This window comes from Macrotis lagotis, chromosome 3 (assembly GCF_037893015.1).
Source record: "Macrotis lagotis isolate mMagLag1 chromosome 3, bilby.v1.9.chrom.fasta, whole genome shotgun sequence".
NCBI classification, from domain to species: domain Eukaryota; kingdom Metazoa; phylum Chordata; class Mammalia; order Peramelemorphia; family Peramelidae; genus Macrotis; species Macrotis lagotis.
The window spans coordinates 58,383,049-58,399,989 of record NC_133660.1 but is presented as its reverse complement, the minus strand read 5'-3'; the positions used below and the strand labels follow the sequence as shown (position 1 = coordinate 58,399,989).

The following is a 16,941-nucleotide window of genomic DNA, read 5'->3' as shown; positions in this document are numbered from 1 at the left end:
GAGGAAAGATTCTCAGCTGAAAGTAGGGGCTAGAGGAAGCATGTGAGGTTTGAGGAGGGATAAACAGGTTTGGAAGAGCCACTTACAGAGAGTAGTGAAATGATATGGGAGTTATCCATCTGCAGTGAGGGGCCAATTGTTATTGTCAACCTAAATTTGTAAAGAATGCATTAGAGGTGCAGCTGGGTGGTACGGTGGATAGAGTACAGGCTCTGGAGTCAGGAGTACCTGAGTTCAAATCCAGCCTCAGACATTTAATAATTACCTAGCTTTGTGGCCTTGGGAAAGCCACTTAACTCCATCACATTGCAAAAACCTAAAAAAAAAAGAATGCATTAGAATAGTTGCATAATTTTCTCTATCTTCATTTAGCAATTCATGCAGAGGAATGAAGGCAATGAATGGTGGGATCACTGAATGATTCAAGTCTGAGATTTGGCAAATGATAAGGGAACTAGGAATTCAAGGGAGAAGAATAGTATAGAGTTGAATTGGTTTATCAAGGTGTCAAGATAGGAAGGGGAAAGTGTCTACTGCAGGAGAGATGACCTAGGAGAGAAATCAAAGGATTACAGGTCATAGTGAAATCAACATTTCAGATATGAGGGATATTATTTATAAAAATATAAATAATATTGGAAGTTGGAATGTCATGTGGGAGAAAGCAGATCATCTTTGTTAGACTTGAGTGTGTGAATGTAAATCACGTATAATAACTTCAGAAAATTAAGCTGGCGTCAGCTTGTAAAGGACTTTAAATACCAGAGGAGGCAATAACCTCTATGTGCTACAATTTATCTGCCAAGTCATTTATTAATGGCTAAATGCTCAAAGTACTCTCCTAATTTTATAGTTAAGGGAAACAAGGATTATACAGATGAATTGATGTGCCATTATCACAAAACCAGTACATGTCAGAGTTAGGATTTTAACTGAGGACACCTGATTTTAAGTCTGATATTCCTTACAGTATATTTTCTGTCTCTTCATAATAAAATTTTCTCTGTAAAATGATAACTTGTTATTGTAGTTTAGTCACATTAGTTATGTCTGTCTCTTTGTGATCCCTTTTGGGATTTTCTTGGCAAAGATTTTGGAATGGTTAGCCATTTCCTTCTCCAGTTCATTTTACAATTGAGGAAAATGAGGCAAACAGGTTTAGTGATTTTCCCAGAGTCACATAGCCAGTAAGTTTCTGAGTCCAGATTTGAATTCACAAAGATAAGACTACTTGAGTCCAGGTCTGGTCCCCTAACCAGTGCTTCATAAATTTAAATAAGGATTTAGATGTATTATCCAGGATTAGAAATCATGGGATGACATTTCATATTAGGAAAGAATATCACCAGATCTCAGTCTACCAGAACCTAAATGGCCATCTAAGACAACCCACAACAAAGAAGAAGAATTTCCTTTGTTATATATTCAAGTGAATATACATTCTTTGCTTGAAAAAACTTCATTTCAGTCATCATTATATTGCTTGTTATGTTCCTCATCCTTCACTTTTGAAGAGGACCAATGACATCTAGAGATGACATCTTGACTTGAGAGTGAATTGGATTCAAGTGAGGCAAAGTTGCACAAAATCATCAGCAACACTTTTTCTTCCAAAGTTATCAAAGTCCAGTGACAAGGAAAAAAGTCATGATAACTGATGATAGACTGTGATGAAGTGTATGACCTTGGTGTCTTTGATATATGACCAAACTCTAAGCATTCCACAGTTCCTGCTTCAGCCATCTTCATGTTTACTAAAACAAATTGTCCTCATCTGTCCATTCTGCCAAGGGAAAGTCTTACCATCCCCCCTGAATCTCTGATATAGTTGAGGCTTGTAATTATCCTCAACTTGGTTTAACCCATCTTCAGAGATATATTTACTGTAGGTTAGCCACTGTGTATGTTACAGATTTTTGGAGGCATAAGGAAGAGTTGAGGGACAGGTAAATAAATACCAAAGGTAGATGAGCAGTCCTAAAAAGACAAGGCTTTATGCTTGCTTCGTGCCTAACTTAGATGTGATTTAGATACCTAAACAAGAAGAGGCAAGTCAAAGAAAGAAAATCATAAAGCCCATATAACTAATAAAAATAATCATCAGATAATTATATCATAATAGATGCTGGAAAAGTTTTTGACAAAATTTAATAATTTGGTTTTTAAAAACATGAAAAATGTGGGAATAAATGAACTTTTCCTTAATTTGATAAATTATATTTGTTGAAAACTAAAAGCATTATATATAATAGAGATAAAGTACAAACGTTCCAATAAGATCAAAGAAAAAAAGAATGACAATTGCCATCATAACTGTATTAACATAGTAGTAAAATTGGTAACGACAGCATTAAGACCAAAAAGGAGAAAATAATAGAATTTTATAAGCATAAACAAAAAAGGAAAAAAATTAACACTTTTGAAGACAATATAATGATTTGAATAGGGTGGTCTAGAGAGTCAGCTAAAAATTAGCTGAAATAAATAATTCACCAAAGTAAGAGTATACAAAATAAATCTGCACCAATCTTTCACCTTTTTGTAAAACATATTTTGAAAAGATGATTGTCTTGGAGCTAGCATAAAAGACTTGATCCAAGTTATATCACATTTGTGTATCAAAGGCAGAACTTAAATCCAGCTCTTTATGGTTAGGAATTCATTTCCTATTTAAATGGAGAAATGCTTAGTTTGTGTCAATATAATGAAAATTATAGGCCTTAACAAATTAGTATCTTTTTAGAGCATTACCAATCAACCTATCAAAGGATTACTGTGGAAAGTATTTCTCTAATGAATAAATAGTCAAATGATAATAAAAGGCAGTTCAAAAAAGAAAGAAATCCACTTTAATCAATATTTATTTGAGAAAATGTTCCAGATCACTAATTATAAAAAAGAAAAATTAAATCAACTCAAATTGGCAAGGATGACAAATAAAGAAAAATGAAAAATTTTGAAGGGACTGAGGGAAAATAGATTTATTAATGCACTGTTTGATGGAATTGTGAATTGGTCCAATCATTCTGGAAACATTTTTGGAACATGCTTAAAAAGTCACTAAACTGTGTATATTCTTTCACGTAGCCATACCATTGCCAGAACTATAAAAGAGATGAAAGAAAAAGAAAAGAACTCATATGCACAAAAAAAAATTACTACAGCTCTTTTTTTTAATTTTATATAGAAAAAAACTGGAAATAAAAGGGATGTCCATCCAATTTGGGAATGGTTGATGAATCAAATCATATTAATAAAATATTATTGCTAAAAGGGATAGTTTCAGAGATTTCTGAGAAGACTCATGAATTAATGTAGAGTAAATAGAACTAAGAATAATTTCTACAGTAACAACAACACTATAAAGAATTTTGAAACTTCAAAGTGGAATGCTCACCAGAGTCTTGATAGCTCAATATTTATCAACTTTGTGAAAGACAGTGTTGGAAGCAATACTTAATACAAAATAATAACAGAATGAGAATTCAAGGAGCTTAGTAGGTTAGGGTCAAATCTAACTATGTGAAATTTAATAAGAATAAATGGGTTCAAAATTCAACTTAAAAATATAGAATGAGAGAATATGTATGTGACTAGCAAGTAGTTCATATAAAAAAATGGGGAAAGGATAGATTGTAAATTCCATGAGTCAGCAATGTTAAAAGGAAGCTCTCAAAAAAGAAATCCTAATATCTTTTTAGGGATAAGATATTAAAGTAGAAATCAGAGCTGTAGCTTCAAGGACATCAGAAAGTTCTATGGAGAAAACTTTAACCACTGCAAATCAGTTTTAAAATCATCTAGAGTAGTGAGAGAAGTGGTTTAAACAGTCATCATTTACTCTGTATCAGAAACAAGATTTGAATTCATGTTCTTTTACTCTGAGACCAATAAAAAAAGAACTCTGAGTTCTGTTACTTCTGTATACATTCCACCGTGCTATCTCCTTTTGTCTCTAATGATAATATAGCATTCTGAATAAGGGAAATAATAGTCCAACTATATTCTGTTCTGGGCATAGACCATCTGTACTATTGTGTTTAGTTCTGGGCATTATGCTGTAAGGTTATTCACAAGTTCAATTATGTTCAGAAGAAAGTGACCAGAATGGTAAAAGTTAAAAATTCACTGTAAGAATCTATTAAAGGAACTAAATTGAATTTAATTCAGAAACATTTTCAAAATTCCAATAATGAAGAACACAGTATGAAGCAATGGGAGAAATATAAAGTTTAGATATGATCCCTGCTTTCATGCCTGAATTCAGTCTTTGCAGAGAGTATTTACTACATCTGGAATGCCTGCCATTCTTTTACTTTTTTGTTGGATTCCTACTCATTTTCTAATGTCCAGTTCAAATGCTTTTTACCACAACAAAGCTTTCTTTAATCCTCTTGATCAATAGTAACTTCCCCCAACATAGATTACTTTGAACTTTGTTTTATATATTTCTGGTGGAATCAGCATCATAAAATTTTAGTTACTGGGAGATCATCTACTCCAACCCCCTCATTTTACAAGGAAATTAGGGCCTCGATTGTGATTTGGATTATGTTACTTTGCTATTGGATTTTTTTTTGGTCCTTCAGTTTTGAAAAAGGCCTTGACACCAGGGGCCTTATGCCAAGACAAGCACATGAATTGGATTTGTGTGCAAAGTCACCAGCCTTACTTTCTTCTTCAGAACCATCTGATTCTGGTGGCCAGGTACAAATCAGGATGACTGCAGATGGCCCTGGATGCCAGGCAATCAGGGTTAGGTGACTTGCCCAAGGTTACACAGCTAGTAACAATCAAATATCTGAGGTTACATTAAAACTCCTGTTCTCCTGATTCCAATGCTAGTGCTCCATGCACTGCACAACCTAGCTGCCTTTATGTTTAGGTTACCCAATCATTATGAATGGCACATCCAGGAGTTATACACAGTTCTGACTATAAATCCAGTAGGGTTTTCTTGTTCCATTATATCATGAAGTTTAATATTATAATAATAGTAATTGCTAACTTTTATATAATATCTGAAGTTTTATAAAGCACTTAATTTATATTATTTCATTTATTTTAAAATATTATTGTACTTTCTCATTAGTTATTGGTGTCTTATCAGTCTTAATAGATTGTAAGCTATACATATATGTATGTGTTTGCATACACATACACACAAGTGACATTTTTAACCACACTTTGTTTCTCCCCTTTCCTAGAATTCTGTATATAGTTGATTTTTAATAGAAGTTTGTTTTTGATGTACAGGACTGCCACAATTCAAATAACTCTGGTCTTCATTATATACAATAAATATCTTAAAATAGAGCAAAGAAAAGGTCATTTGAGGAGAATATACTTGTTAGCTATTTTGTAGGGTTTGGGGGGGGGGGAAGTAGTCAAAAGTTATGACCCAGAACAGTGAGTTGGTTTGGTAGTTAAGAAAGAGAAATGGAATATGGCTAACCTAAGTCATATGATTACAGGTACAGAAGAGGAAAAGGACTATAAACCTTCCATAGTGTTGATTGGGTTCCCCAAGGAGGATTGATGGGAAGAGTTATATAAGAATTACATAGGATACACTGTGAACTGGGCCACTGCAGGACATGCCCACATCAATGATATTCATGCTTTTCCACTGGCTGTCCCCTGTGATTGAAATGCTCTGCTTCCTTCAGTCCTTCACTAGAACCTTCCCAGCTCAACACAAATGTCATCTTGTGTAAAAGGTCTTTCCTGGCTCTTCATTTGTTAGTGCCTTCCCCTCTGAGATTACCTTCATTTAATGCACACACACTCATACACACACACACACACACACACACATACCTAGATAGATGATAGATATATGGCTAGATAATGTATATTTGTATGAATGTATATCATATCACATAACAACTTATTTATGATTGTCTTTCCCAATAGAATGTGAGTTCCTTGAGAAAAGAAAGTGATTGGGTTTTTATTGTTCTGTTGTTGTTTTTTTTTACTTCATATCCCCAGTACTTAGTACAATTCCTAGCAATTGTTCCTAATGAAGTAATGACTAATTTCACATGACTGATCCAAAGATTCAACTTATTCTGCTTGACCTTCAAGGCTATACAGTACAAAGAGGCAAAATTTGGCTTAATGTTTGAGAAAATATATTAACAATTAAAGCTATAACATAGAGGTTTCACAGTTCTTTAAGGTTAGGCCTTAATAGTCTTATAAATCAAACCCCAGAAAGTAGCTTATTCATCAGACCTTATTTCCTAAACTAAACTTGACATGAAAAAGTTATGAGCCAATGTCAGCACTCTGGACAGGGTTGACGCCCAGAGTCTGAACTTCATCAGCACTTAAAGCTAAGCTGCTTTAATATTGCCATTGTAGGAATGTGATGTATAGTAGGAGATTAAAGGAGAAGAAGTTGTGAGATTGTAGCTCAAAGTTGTGAGAATTTTTAGCCATTTCTTTTTTCCCAGTATCTAGACATAGACATAAATGTATTTTTTTATTGAGTTATTTCAGTCATGTTTGACTCTTGATTAGCTAGGATTATCATAGATCTGGAAAATTCATTTCCTTCAACTGAGGAAACTGAGGCAAAGAAGGGTAAGTAACTTGCCCAGGGATTGAAGTGTCTGACAGCAGATTTGAACTCAGAAAGATGAGTTTTTCTTGACTCCAGGCCCAGCACTCTATCCAATTTATCACCTACCTGCTCATATATACATAGGTATATAGAAAACAATTTAGAGGGAGAATAGCAACTGAAGGAGAAGATAACTTTCCTGCAGAAGGCACCACTTGAGTAGAATTTCAAAGGAAAGAAAGGATTCTAGGAGATGGTGATGAAAAAGTAGTGCATTTAAGACAGGAGGAGTAAACAGTACAAATATGTAAATGAAAGATGTAGTGTCCCATGTGTCCTAGGGAGTAAGACTGATTGAACCACAGAATGTGGAAAGGGGAGTGATATAAAAATAAGGTTGGAAAGTATATTTGGGCTAGATTTTAAAGGACTTTGAATGCAAAACAGAAAATTTTCCATTTTATCTCCAAAATAATAGGAAGCAATTGAAGTTTGAGTAGAAGAGTGTCATGGTCCTCCATGAGGATCGGAGAGTTGGTAGAAATGTTAGCTAGCTTCTTGGGGAGCTGAAATTGATAAGACTTGACAATTTAATGGATTTAAGGGATGAAGGATGGGAAATAGTGAAAGTTGAAACTCTGAGGTTTTGAAAATGGGTGGGGCAGCTAGGTTGCACAGTGGATAGAGCACCTGCTTGGGACTCAGGCAGAGTTGAGTTCAAATTCAGCCTCAGGGATTTAATAATTACCTGGTTATGTGACCTTGGACAAGTCACTTGACCCTATTGCCTTGCACAAAGCAAAAGAAAAATGGGTGCTGAGAATCTTGGTAGTACCCTCAACATATATGGAAAATTGGTGAGGGATGGTTTCTGGGGAAATAAAATAAGATTTATTTAGGAAATGTTGACTTTGAGATGTAAATGAGACTTCAAAGTGAATATATCAAGTCAAGATTTTAGGAAATTAGAATAGGACATAAAGATCTTAGAGTCTTCTCCACTGTATGAATTCATGAAACATGAGATTTAAAGAGAGAGAGAGAGAGAGAGAGAGAGTGAGAGAGAGAGAGAGAGAGAGAATGGAGACTGAAAAGAGAGCTCAGAACAGAGCCCTGAGCAACATGCATTTGAACAGAGCAGGAGATGGATATTCCAGCCGAGGAACCTGAGAAAAAGCAGTCATTCAGTTAAGAGAAAACAGGAGAGAATAGTATTATGGAAGCCAAAGAAGGCATTATGATTCTATGACCCACAGGTCAGGGGACATATAAACTAAACAAAACAAACCATTAAGAAGTATATATATATATATATATATATATATATATATATATATATATATATGTATGTATGTATGTATATACATATATATATATATGTATATACATACATACATATATATATATATATATATATAGCTTTACCAAATATTGGCAACATATAGCTTTACCAAATATTGGCAACAGGACTGGCTCTGGTCCCTATCAATTACAGTTTATCAAAAAAAAACATCATCAGCTTACCCTTCAGAAGCCAACCCTTTCAGGATTTTCTCTATTTATATGCATTTCAAATATCTCAAAGATGCTACAAATACCTGTTCCTATAAACTGAGACTCATACCTGAAGAAAGGAATTCAGATCATACAGAAGATATTAGTTAGGCCCAAGAGTGTAAGAGATGTTCATGGAGACAAAAGAACAAAGACTCCTTTGTGGGAACTGGAATCCAGGTCTTCCAGAATCACCCCCATCTGGTTATTCAAGCCATCCCAGATGTTAGATGACAGTATTTCAGTCTCATTCCCTATCACTAGACAGCTAAACTAGGTGATATAAGAGCTAGGATTATCATGGATCTGGAAAATTCATCCAGTTTCTCACATTTCATCTCTCAAACTGGCTTGTTCCTCCCTAAATTCCCTCAGCAGAGGTAGAAATGGCCTACCCCCATGCAGGTGGAGTTGAGAAATAACGATGAGGTTTGGGAGGTCTTAGACTGCTGACAGAAATGTTGGTAGTAGTCTTATTTGATCAACTGAGTAATACAGTCCAGAGAACCATACCTATGAGGTAGGTAAGGATGCTCATTACCCTCCCTTCCCTATTTAGATATTTCACTAGAGATAACATGAACATAAAAAGAATTTAGGAAGGAGATATAGTACTCTGAAAACAAGGACAACATGGAGCATGAGAGTTATGAACAATGTCAGAAAAAACCAAACAGAAACCAAGGGAAACTTTTAAATATGAAAAACTAATAGTTGTACAAGGGAGGCACAGATTCACTTTTAGTTGGGCTGTATCGTACCCCACTATGAGAGTGTTATTGAGATTAAGGAGGAAGAGATTCCTTCCCTTAGTTGGAGCTGGCTATCATGAAGTCTTGTAACCATTCCAATTGTTATTATAAGATAATTTGGGCTTAGGTGAGACTCTAAGGTTCACGGAATGTACAGTTACACTGACAATATTACTCTCAAAATACCTCTAATATGATATTTAATTATATTTCTTTCCTGAGATGCCAATCAATAGAAAAGTGACCAAGAGAACATATGTGTGCATTTTTCTCCTCTCTCTCTCTGATTATCTCCTATCTCATATAATACTTCCCTATGGTTTGCCTGTCAGTATTTTAAGATTAGATATAATGATGAGTCCCTTTTGAAATAATTCAGACTTCCTATCTCATTGTAACACCTAACCCACAATCTGCCCCAGTGATCTTGACTACATTTCGAGTAGCCTTAACTTAACAATTAAACTGTATGTTTATGAGTTTATAATGAGAAATATAATTGTCAAGTAGACCAGAGAGTGATATCATATTCTTAATACATTCTCTTTCCATTATGGAAGCCTATTGGGGAAACAGTTAATATCAAAATGGTGCTTTGAGAACATGGAATCCCACCAAAAGAAATAGATTATTTTTAAGGAACACTCTCCATTTTCCATCAGCTGCTCTGCTTGGTTTCCACTCCAAGAAACTTCATGCCTCCCCAAGGATAAGCTGATCACCTGGAATCTTATCACCATGCAGATTGGCTCAGTTTTTGATATTCAACACCATCTCAACTCTCTCAGTTGCCTTCCCTCCCCATCTGATTGGAGGGATAGAGGATAAATTCTTCCCAATACTTTCCTTTGTAGAAAGCTCAGTACTTTGCAGATACAGTTCCACTTTCTATCAGCACTCCAGCTTGGTTTCCACCCCACAAAGCATCATGCCCTCTGCTGCCCATCTTATCCACCTACCTCCACTTTTCACCTTCCTTTTGTGTTTTTTCTCCCTCCCCCGCCCCCCCACCCCCAGCTTCTATTAAATTGTAAGTTCCAGGCAGCTAGGTGGCATAATGCATGGAGCACTAATCCTGAAGTTAGGAGGACCTGAGTGCAAATTCAGCCTCAAACTCTTTTTTTTAGAGTGTTTTATTTTGGCAAGTCAATGGGGTTAAGTGGCTTGCCCAAGGCCACACAGCTAGGTAATTATTAAGTGTCTGAGGCCAGATTGGACTCAGGTACTCCTGACTCCAGGGCTGGTGCTCTATCTACTGTACTACCTAGCCAGCTCAGCCTCAAACTCTTAATAGCTACTTAGCTGAAAAAAATGGCTCGAAATTCCTCCAGGTCAGTAACTCTTTTTCTTATTCATATCTCAAGTTCTTAACATAGTGTCTGACAAATAATATGTGCTTAAAAATGTTTTTTTGAATTCAAATGAAGAAATATTGACATCAAGTTAATATGAATGAATATGTCACCTTGTTAGGATTCCATCATATCTTAGTTGACATTCCAACTATTATTTTATTTGACTCACTCTTTCTGATTTTAATATTACTGTCACATTACATGTTCTTCACAAAACACTTATAATTTCAATATTTGGTATTACCCTGAATATTGGCACAGTAGTAAAGAGCAAAATTTGGAGTCAAGACAATTTCTAGCAATGTGATCTTAGACAAGTCACCTAACCTCTCTCAGCCTCAGTTTCCTCATCTGCCAAATGAGAGGACTAAACTTTAAGGCCTCTGAGGTCCCTTCCAGCTCCAAATCCATAATTCTATGATCTTATAATCTCTCAGAGTCTCCATTTCTTCTTATAAAATGGGAATGAAAATATTTCCATAATTTTGTTCTGAATAAAGAACTTGGTAAAAGGTAAGGTCTATTGAACTATATATTGTTATCATCATCATCATAAGTTATCATTAGACAAGTCAAACATTATGTACATCACATAGATTCCTGCAAGCCTCAGAGGAACGAGGACCAGGAGTGGAGAGAGGGGGAAGGGGAAGAAGAGTTTGTCTTGTGCTGCCAAAATTCAAGCAACATTGATTGGTACCAGAATAAAGATTTATACATATATAATGAGAAAAATAACTGCCAAATATCAGAAATCCAGGTCAGCCAGTTAGTATTGCCTCCCAGAAGAGAAAGCCTTTCTGATCTTGCCTATTTCCCCTTTTTCCTGTTTCCTGATGTCCTTTAACAAGAAGACTTGAGGTTCCCGATCAGTTTAATTGTTAAGGGGGCCTTGATTACCAAGAGGAATTGCTAAGATTGCTAAAGGAGACCAGAGCCAAATGAACTATCAGTTTGATTTGGTTTAGAAGAAAAGCCTTTTGCTTCCAAGAATGGGCCTCAGCATATTTCTTCATGTTTAGTGATGCTGTAAATTATTTGCAAGAAGGATAAATTTAAATCTTTCCTTAAATGTCATTTATGCAGCCAAATTACATTTTTTTCAATGGCAAAAATTTGGAAAATGGGAGCTATATCACACACACACACACACACACACACACACACACACACACAAACTGTGGACCTTGAATGCCTTAAATCTTCTTTGGATATATTTTATTTCTAATTTTCCCATTCAGCTATCATCACTTGGTCGAATGGTATGTCAGAGCTGGGTCTAAGGTGTGATAGTCCAAAGCATATTTTCCAAACATAGGAAAGCTGGCCATTACCATAGGCGTCTCATCTCTAGAAGCAACTTCAAATTCCCTGTAGGATAAGGCTTTTCCTTTGCCCTTCTCCTATCTGATATTCTTCAGGGGGAGACCCTCTACAAGTTCTCAAGAGCTAAACAGAATAGGAAAGAGCTTTTTATTTCCCCATTTATTCAGTTACTACAACAATCTAACCCCCAGATACACCCAATTTCCCATTTAGTCATAGTTTCATTTCAAAAATATTTCAATGGTTTTCAAAATTAAAGAGAGATAATAATGGCTAGGACTTATATTAGTATGTTAAAGTTTCTAAAGTGTCTTACATATATTGTTTCAGTTGATCTTCATAATGACATTGTGAACATTTATTTAGCACTTTATAAATAGGGACCAGCCCCATTTTACATGAGAAAAGTAAATTGAGTAACTTCTCCATTCTTAGAGGTAATAAACATTTGGGTTGAGATTTGAACTTAGAGCTTCATGATGATAAGTACAGTACACTAACCACTAGACCTCCTCACTGATGAAAAAGTAAGCTACGCTGGCTAGTAATCTAAATCAGATTCCCTGAGTGGGAGGTGGGAATTCTCCCACAGAATCACAAAGGCAAGAACTTTGTAACAAAAAAAAAAAAAAAAAAAAAAAAAGCTTGCACAATTCAATAGGCTCTCTAGCATGGTAAGATTGGAGTATAGACTTGGTAGAGATTTAGAGTCAGAGAGACAAATTCAAATCTGTCCTAAGAGACCTACTTGCAATGGTTTCCCTGTGCAAGTAACCTCTTTCTTCCTCAGTTCCTTATGTGAAAAATAAGGAAAATAGCTATTCACAAGGTAGTTGGTAGGATCAGCTAAAATAACCTAGGTAAAGTGCATTGCAAATAATAACGTACTACTTAAATTTTATTATTATTATTATTAATATTATTAACCAAATAGTCTAATTAATGGAAAAATGCAATGTATACACAATATATAACTAATCTGTCTTTAACTTACAGAATTAGAAAATGAAAAAAATTGCATTAGTCTAATCAACAGTCAAGAAATAACCTCTAAATATTTGCCAAGCATTGTTATAGGTTTGGGGATGCAAATGCACAGAATTTTTTTTAAAAAATTTGACTACTAAATTTCATCTAATTATACAAAAGCATAGAATTTAACAATATCTCCTCAGGGAAAATTTGACAATAACATAGAATTTAACAATATTTATTCTGAAGGGAAGATAACAATGATAGATAATGATGAGATGATGATTATCATAGGTGATTGAATGAATAGATATAGAAATGTACAACCTAATAAACATAAAGTAGTCAAATACATGGTAGTTTGAAGAGACAATACATTCCAGGATAAAAGAGAACTAGTGCAAAGATATAAGCTGGAAGACAGGAAGGTATGGAATGTTACATATAAGTAAAGAGATGTCAGTCTGATTGGATCAGAGTTTGATGGGAGCAAAGTAATTTATAATGAAACTGGAACATTAGATTGGAGCAAGAAGGTACATAGCACATGGAGAGTGGAGAGTTTGCCTCTAATTCAAGATGTGCATTCAAGTCCCACATTTGACAAACACTGTATATGTGACCCTAGGTGAGTCACAAACAAGTCTCTAAGACTATAAATTACAAAAATGTTAATGATCTGCATTGATACAGGGAAGTTGGATAGAGAAATGAAATCATAGGTCGAGATTTTAAGAATACAAAAACTCACTTTAAAAAAAAAAACAACTTGATCCTCCCTTATTCTTCCTAAGTCACATTAGAATCTTATGGTTCCTTGGAATCTTCATTATGAATTCCATTATGCTTAATTATATTTACAAATAGTAAGAGAACCACTTTATAATTTCAGTTAAGTTCTCTCAAATGAGCTAACTCATTATTTTTTAGCAGCATAGAGAAATGGAAAGAATTCAGGAACTGGAATCAGGTAAACTGAGTGTGTTTCATATTCTAAGTGACCTTAGGTAAGTCACAATCTCTCTGGTACTCAGTTTCCTTATGTGTAAAATATGAATGTTATACTAGTTAACTTGTAAGTTTCCTTCTAGCTTTAAATTTGTGATCTTATCCCTTGCTAAGGTATAGCTGATTCTGAAAATTCATGGATCTGATGTGTGGAGAGTAGCATTAAGATCTGGATTCAAATTTCAACACAGACACCCATCATCTGTAAGGTCTTCGACAAGTTACTTAAAGTTACTTAAATTCCCTCTGAGGATTTCCAACTATAGATTTATGAATGCAAATCATAATTGCTAACATAGATTTAAGGTTTGTAAAGTAGTTCACAAAGTACTTTCAGTTGTATCCCCTCTCAGTAGAGAGGTAGGCAGACCTGGGATTAGGGATATGTTGGTAAATGTTTAACAACTGCTTCTCAAAAAAAAAGTATACCCTTAAATACTTTTAAATTTAATCTGCATTACTAATTTTTTTCTCCAGAATTTTCTTAAGTCTAGACAATCAACAAAACAATAAATTAAATCCTGGTTTGTGGTATTTGCTTTCTTTAGTGTGTGTTCACACTGAAATCTAACAGTTAATTAAATTTTTTAAATTAATTGGAGATTTAATATAATCCTCACTTTACAGATGAAATCACTAAGGTGGACAGAGATAAATCAATAATAGGTTTGCAAATATTAACTCATTCATCACAATAATCTGGGATGTGGGTCCTATTGTTATTTCCATTTTAAGGATGAGAATACTGGTCAAAATGAAGATAAAATGACTTGATCAGGATTACTTAGCTAATAAGTATCTGAGGCAGGATTTCAACTCAGTTCTTCCTTACTCTAGACACAGTGCTCTATCCACTTCATCATGGCTTCATTTAGAGTTTCTTCATCTGGACTTCTGAATAGTAAGAGTTTCTTTTCTGAGTTGGATAAAGGGCTTATTAAATTTAATGTAGAGACATGAAGAATTTGGCCTGCTGAGAAGATGAAAACAATCTTTGCTTTTCTTCCTGCCATCCATGCATGATGTTTATGGGTCATGCCCATGAAAGCAGTCGATTCGCATGAGCAATACTTACTGACTTTTCCTGCTAGATTATTCTCTGGTTTTGGTATTTCTCTAAAGCTCACATGGTTTCTTCTGTTGAAAAATTATTTTTTGTTTGCTGTTGGGTGGAATGCATTCACTAGGGAGGCAGGGGGAGGTGGGAATGGCACCTTCTGGGAATTGTGGTAAATTTAAAATTTTAATCATACCTCATGCTCCTCAAGGTATTGCAATAAGAAAATTATATGTAGTTTGGAATTTATTCACATTTGACTATAATGATATTCCGAGTGCTAATTTCAGTCAGAATTGTTGATGTAAAACCCAGATACTTTGATACCATGGGGGCCATGAATGGAATTCTTGGCTCTGGCTCATTTTTAGGAATGGAAGATCTTTTAGTTGTTAATTAAGTAAAGGGTTTCCTTTTATTGAGCATTTAATCATTTTTCATTTTTGGTCAAATACTCAAAACATTTTTTAGTATGTTTGCAGTATTGAGGCACTATTTCAATCCAATTTCATAACTTTTTATGGAACTGCAGAAACAATGTACCTTAATAGATTTTTTAAAAAAAACATGTTTTAGTGCCACCTACGAAATATATTGTCTAGAGGACTCAGGGTAAGTCACTAAACCTCTCAATTTTCCAGGCAAATGATTCCCAAAATTTTTGGTCTTAGAACTCCTTTACACTCTTAAAAATTACTGAGAATCTCAAACCAACTTTTGTTTTTGTGAACTAGATAGTTATATTATTAGAAATTGAAACTAATAAATTTTAAAATATCAATTAATTTAAAATAATAATAAACCCATTACATAGTATAATCAATAACATGCTTTTTATAAAAAAAATAAGTATGCTTTCCAAAACAATTTAGTGAGAAAGTGGCATTGTTTTACATATTTTTGCAAATCTCTTTAATGTCTTGCTTAATAGAAGACAGCTGGATTCTCATATCTGCTTCTGCATTCAATCTGTTGTGATATGTAATTCTGATTGAAGTATATGAAAAAAATCTGGCCTCTCACAGATATTTATTTGAAAGGGGTAGGAGTATTTTAATAGGCAAATGATGTCTTTTTATTATTATGAATAAGAATTTTACTTAATAGACCCCCTACAAGGACCCTCAAGGAGCCCATGGGCTATACTTTGAAAACCATTCATCTAGGCAACTTTCTGAGTATTTAATTGGAAAAGGCGATGTTGATCTGGATTGGTAAAAGGAGTTTCCTCACCCAGGAACTGTCTATACCAATGGAATCACAGATAAAACTATCATCTTCTTATGGAATATAAATAGAAAGTAAATACTTTCCAGGATTACCTAAACAGAGAGATCTATTTTACTTAAGAAACTGTTTGTGAATTCAGAGATTATTATAGCAGTCAATTGGACAGATCTTTTCTTTAATATCTCCCTTTCAGATAAATGTCATTATATATTTTTAAAATATTATAAAGTGGTATTTCATTATGAACATTATTAAATGGTGAATTATGTCTCCTTAAGGTAATATATTGTCTCAGAGTGCTTAAGTTATTTTATGATCAGTCTCTTATTTTGCAAAGTCCAGATTTTATATGTGAACTTTTGTTTAAAGGGGAAAGTAATGAGTCCATCTGAGACCATCTAAGAAAAGAACAGAAAATACTGTTCTACTCACCTTTATTATTATCTAGTAGAGAAAGCTTCTCATAGTGAATGTAGTGAACTGGTCTTGGAGTTGGGATTTTTAGTATAACCTGGGTCCCAAAGTCCATTAGTATGGAACTCTGTCATTTTTGGCGGAGACCAATGCCTGCATGGAGTCAGAGGTGAGAGGAGGAGGGAAGAAGAGGAGTTGGGGGGAGTGGAAAAGACCTACACTCTTTGAGTTTCCTTTGAATCATAGGGTCTCTTTTGTATTCATATAGTTCTGGCTTCTAACTTCGAGAGAGAAGATGGAAGATGTCAAACACTTCAGTTCACTGAAGAAAAAGGCTAAGAAGAAGCCAAGATAAGAGGAGCTGACAATGTTGCTCAACTAGTCATTGGGCAACTTCCCCTTGGGTAATATCAAACTTTCTCTCTCTTGGTTGAATTAAATTGCTACTTCACTCCCAATGGGAGAACTCTCATTTTGTAATATATGACAAATATTTTTATGCATGCTTTCTTTGATTTGTTTTCCTGCCAATCTTAATAAGTGGGTCTCTTTGTTATTTGCTATGTGTGTTTATTATGAGATAGAAGAAGCTAGGGGTATCTGTTCTGCTTTCCTTAGCATAGTATGGGAGATAGTTTTACCTCACCTTTGTTTTTATTCAAGAGTACCCAGCAGGAAGAGAAAGAAATAGAAGTTTCATTT

General features: G+C 34.6%; 1 long non-coding RNA gene across 1 annotated transcript in view; it reads left to right on the top strand.

Annotated features, from left to right (window-relative positions):
* Positions 1-16,711, top strand: part of LOC141516097 (uncharacterized) — a 77,520-nt gene extending 60,809 nt beyond the window's left edge. Inside the window, exon 2 of the long non-coding RNA XR_012476610.1 lies at positions 16,508-16,711. This is a non-coding gene — a long non-coding RNA (uncharacterized LOC141516097). The remainder of the gene's footprint in view (positions 1-16,507) is intronic.
* Positions 16,712-16,941: the final 230 nt, after the last annotated feature.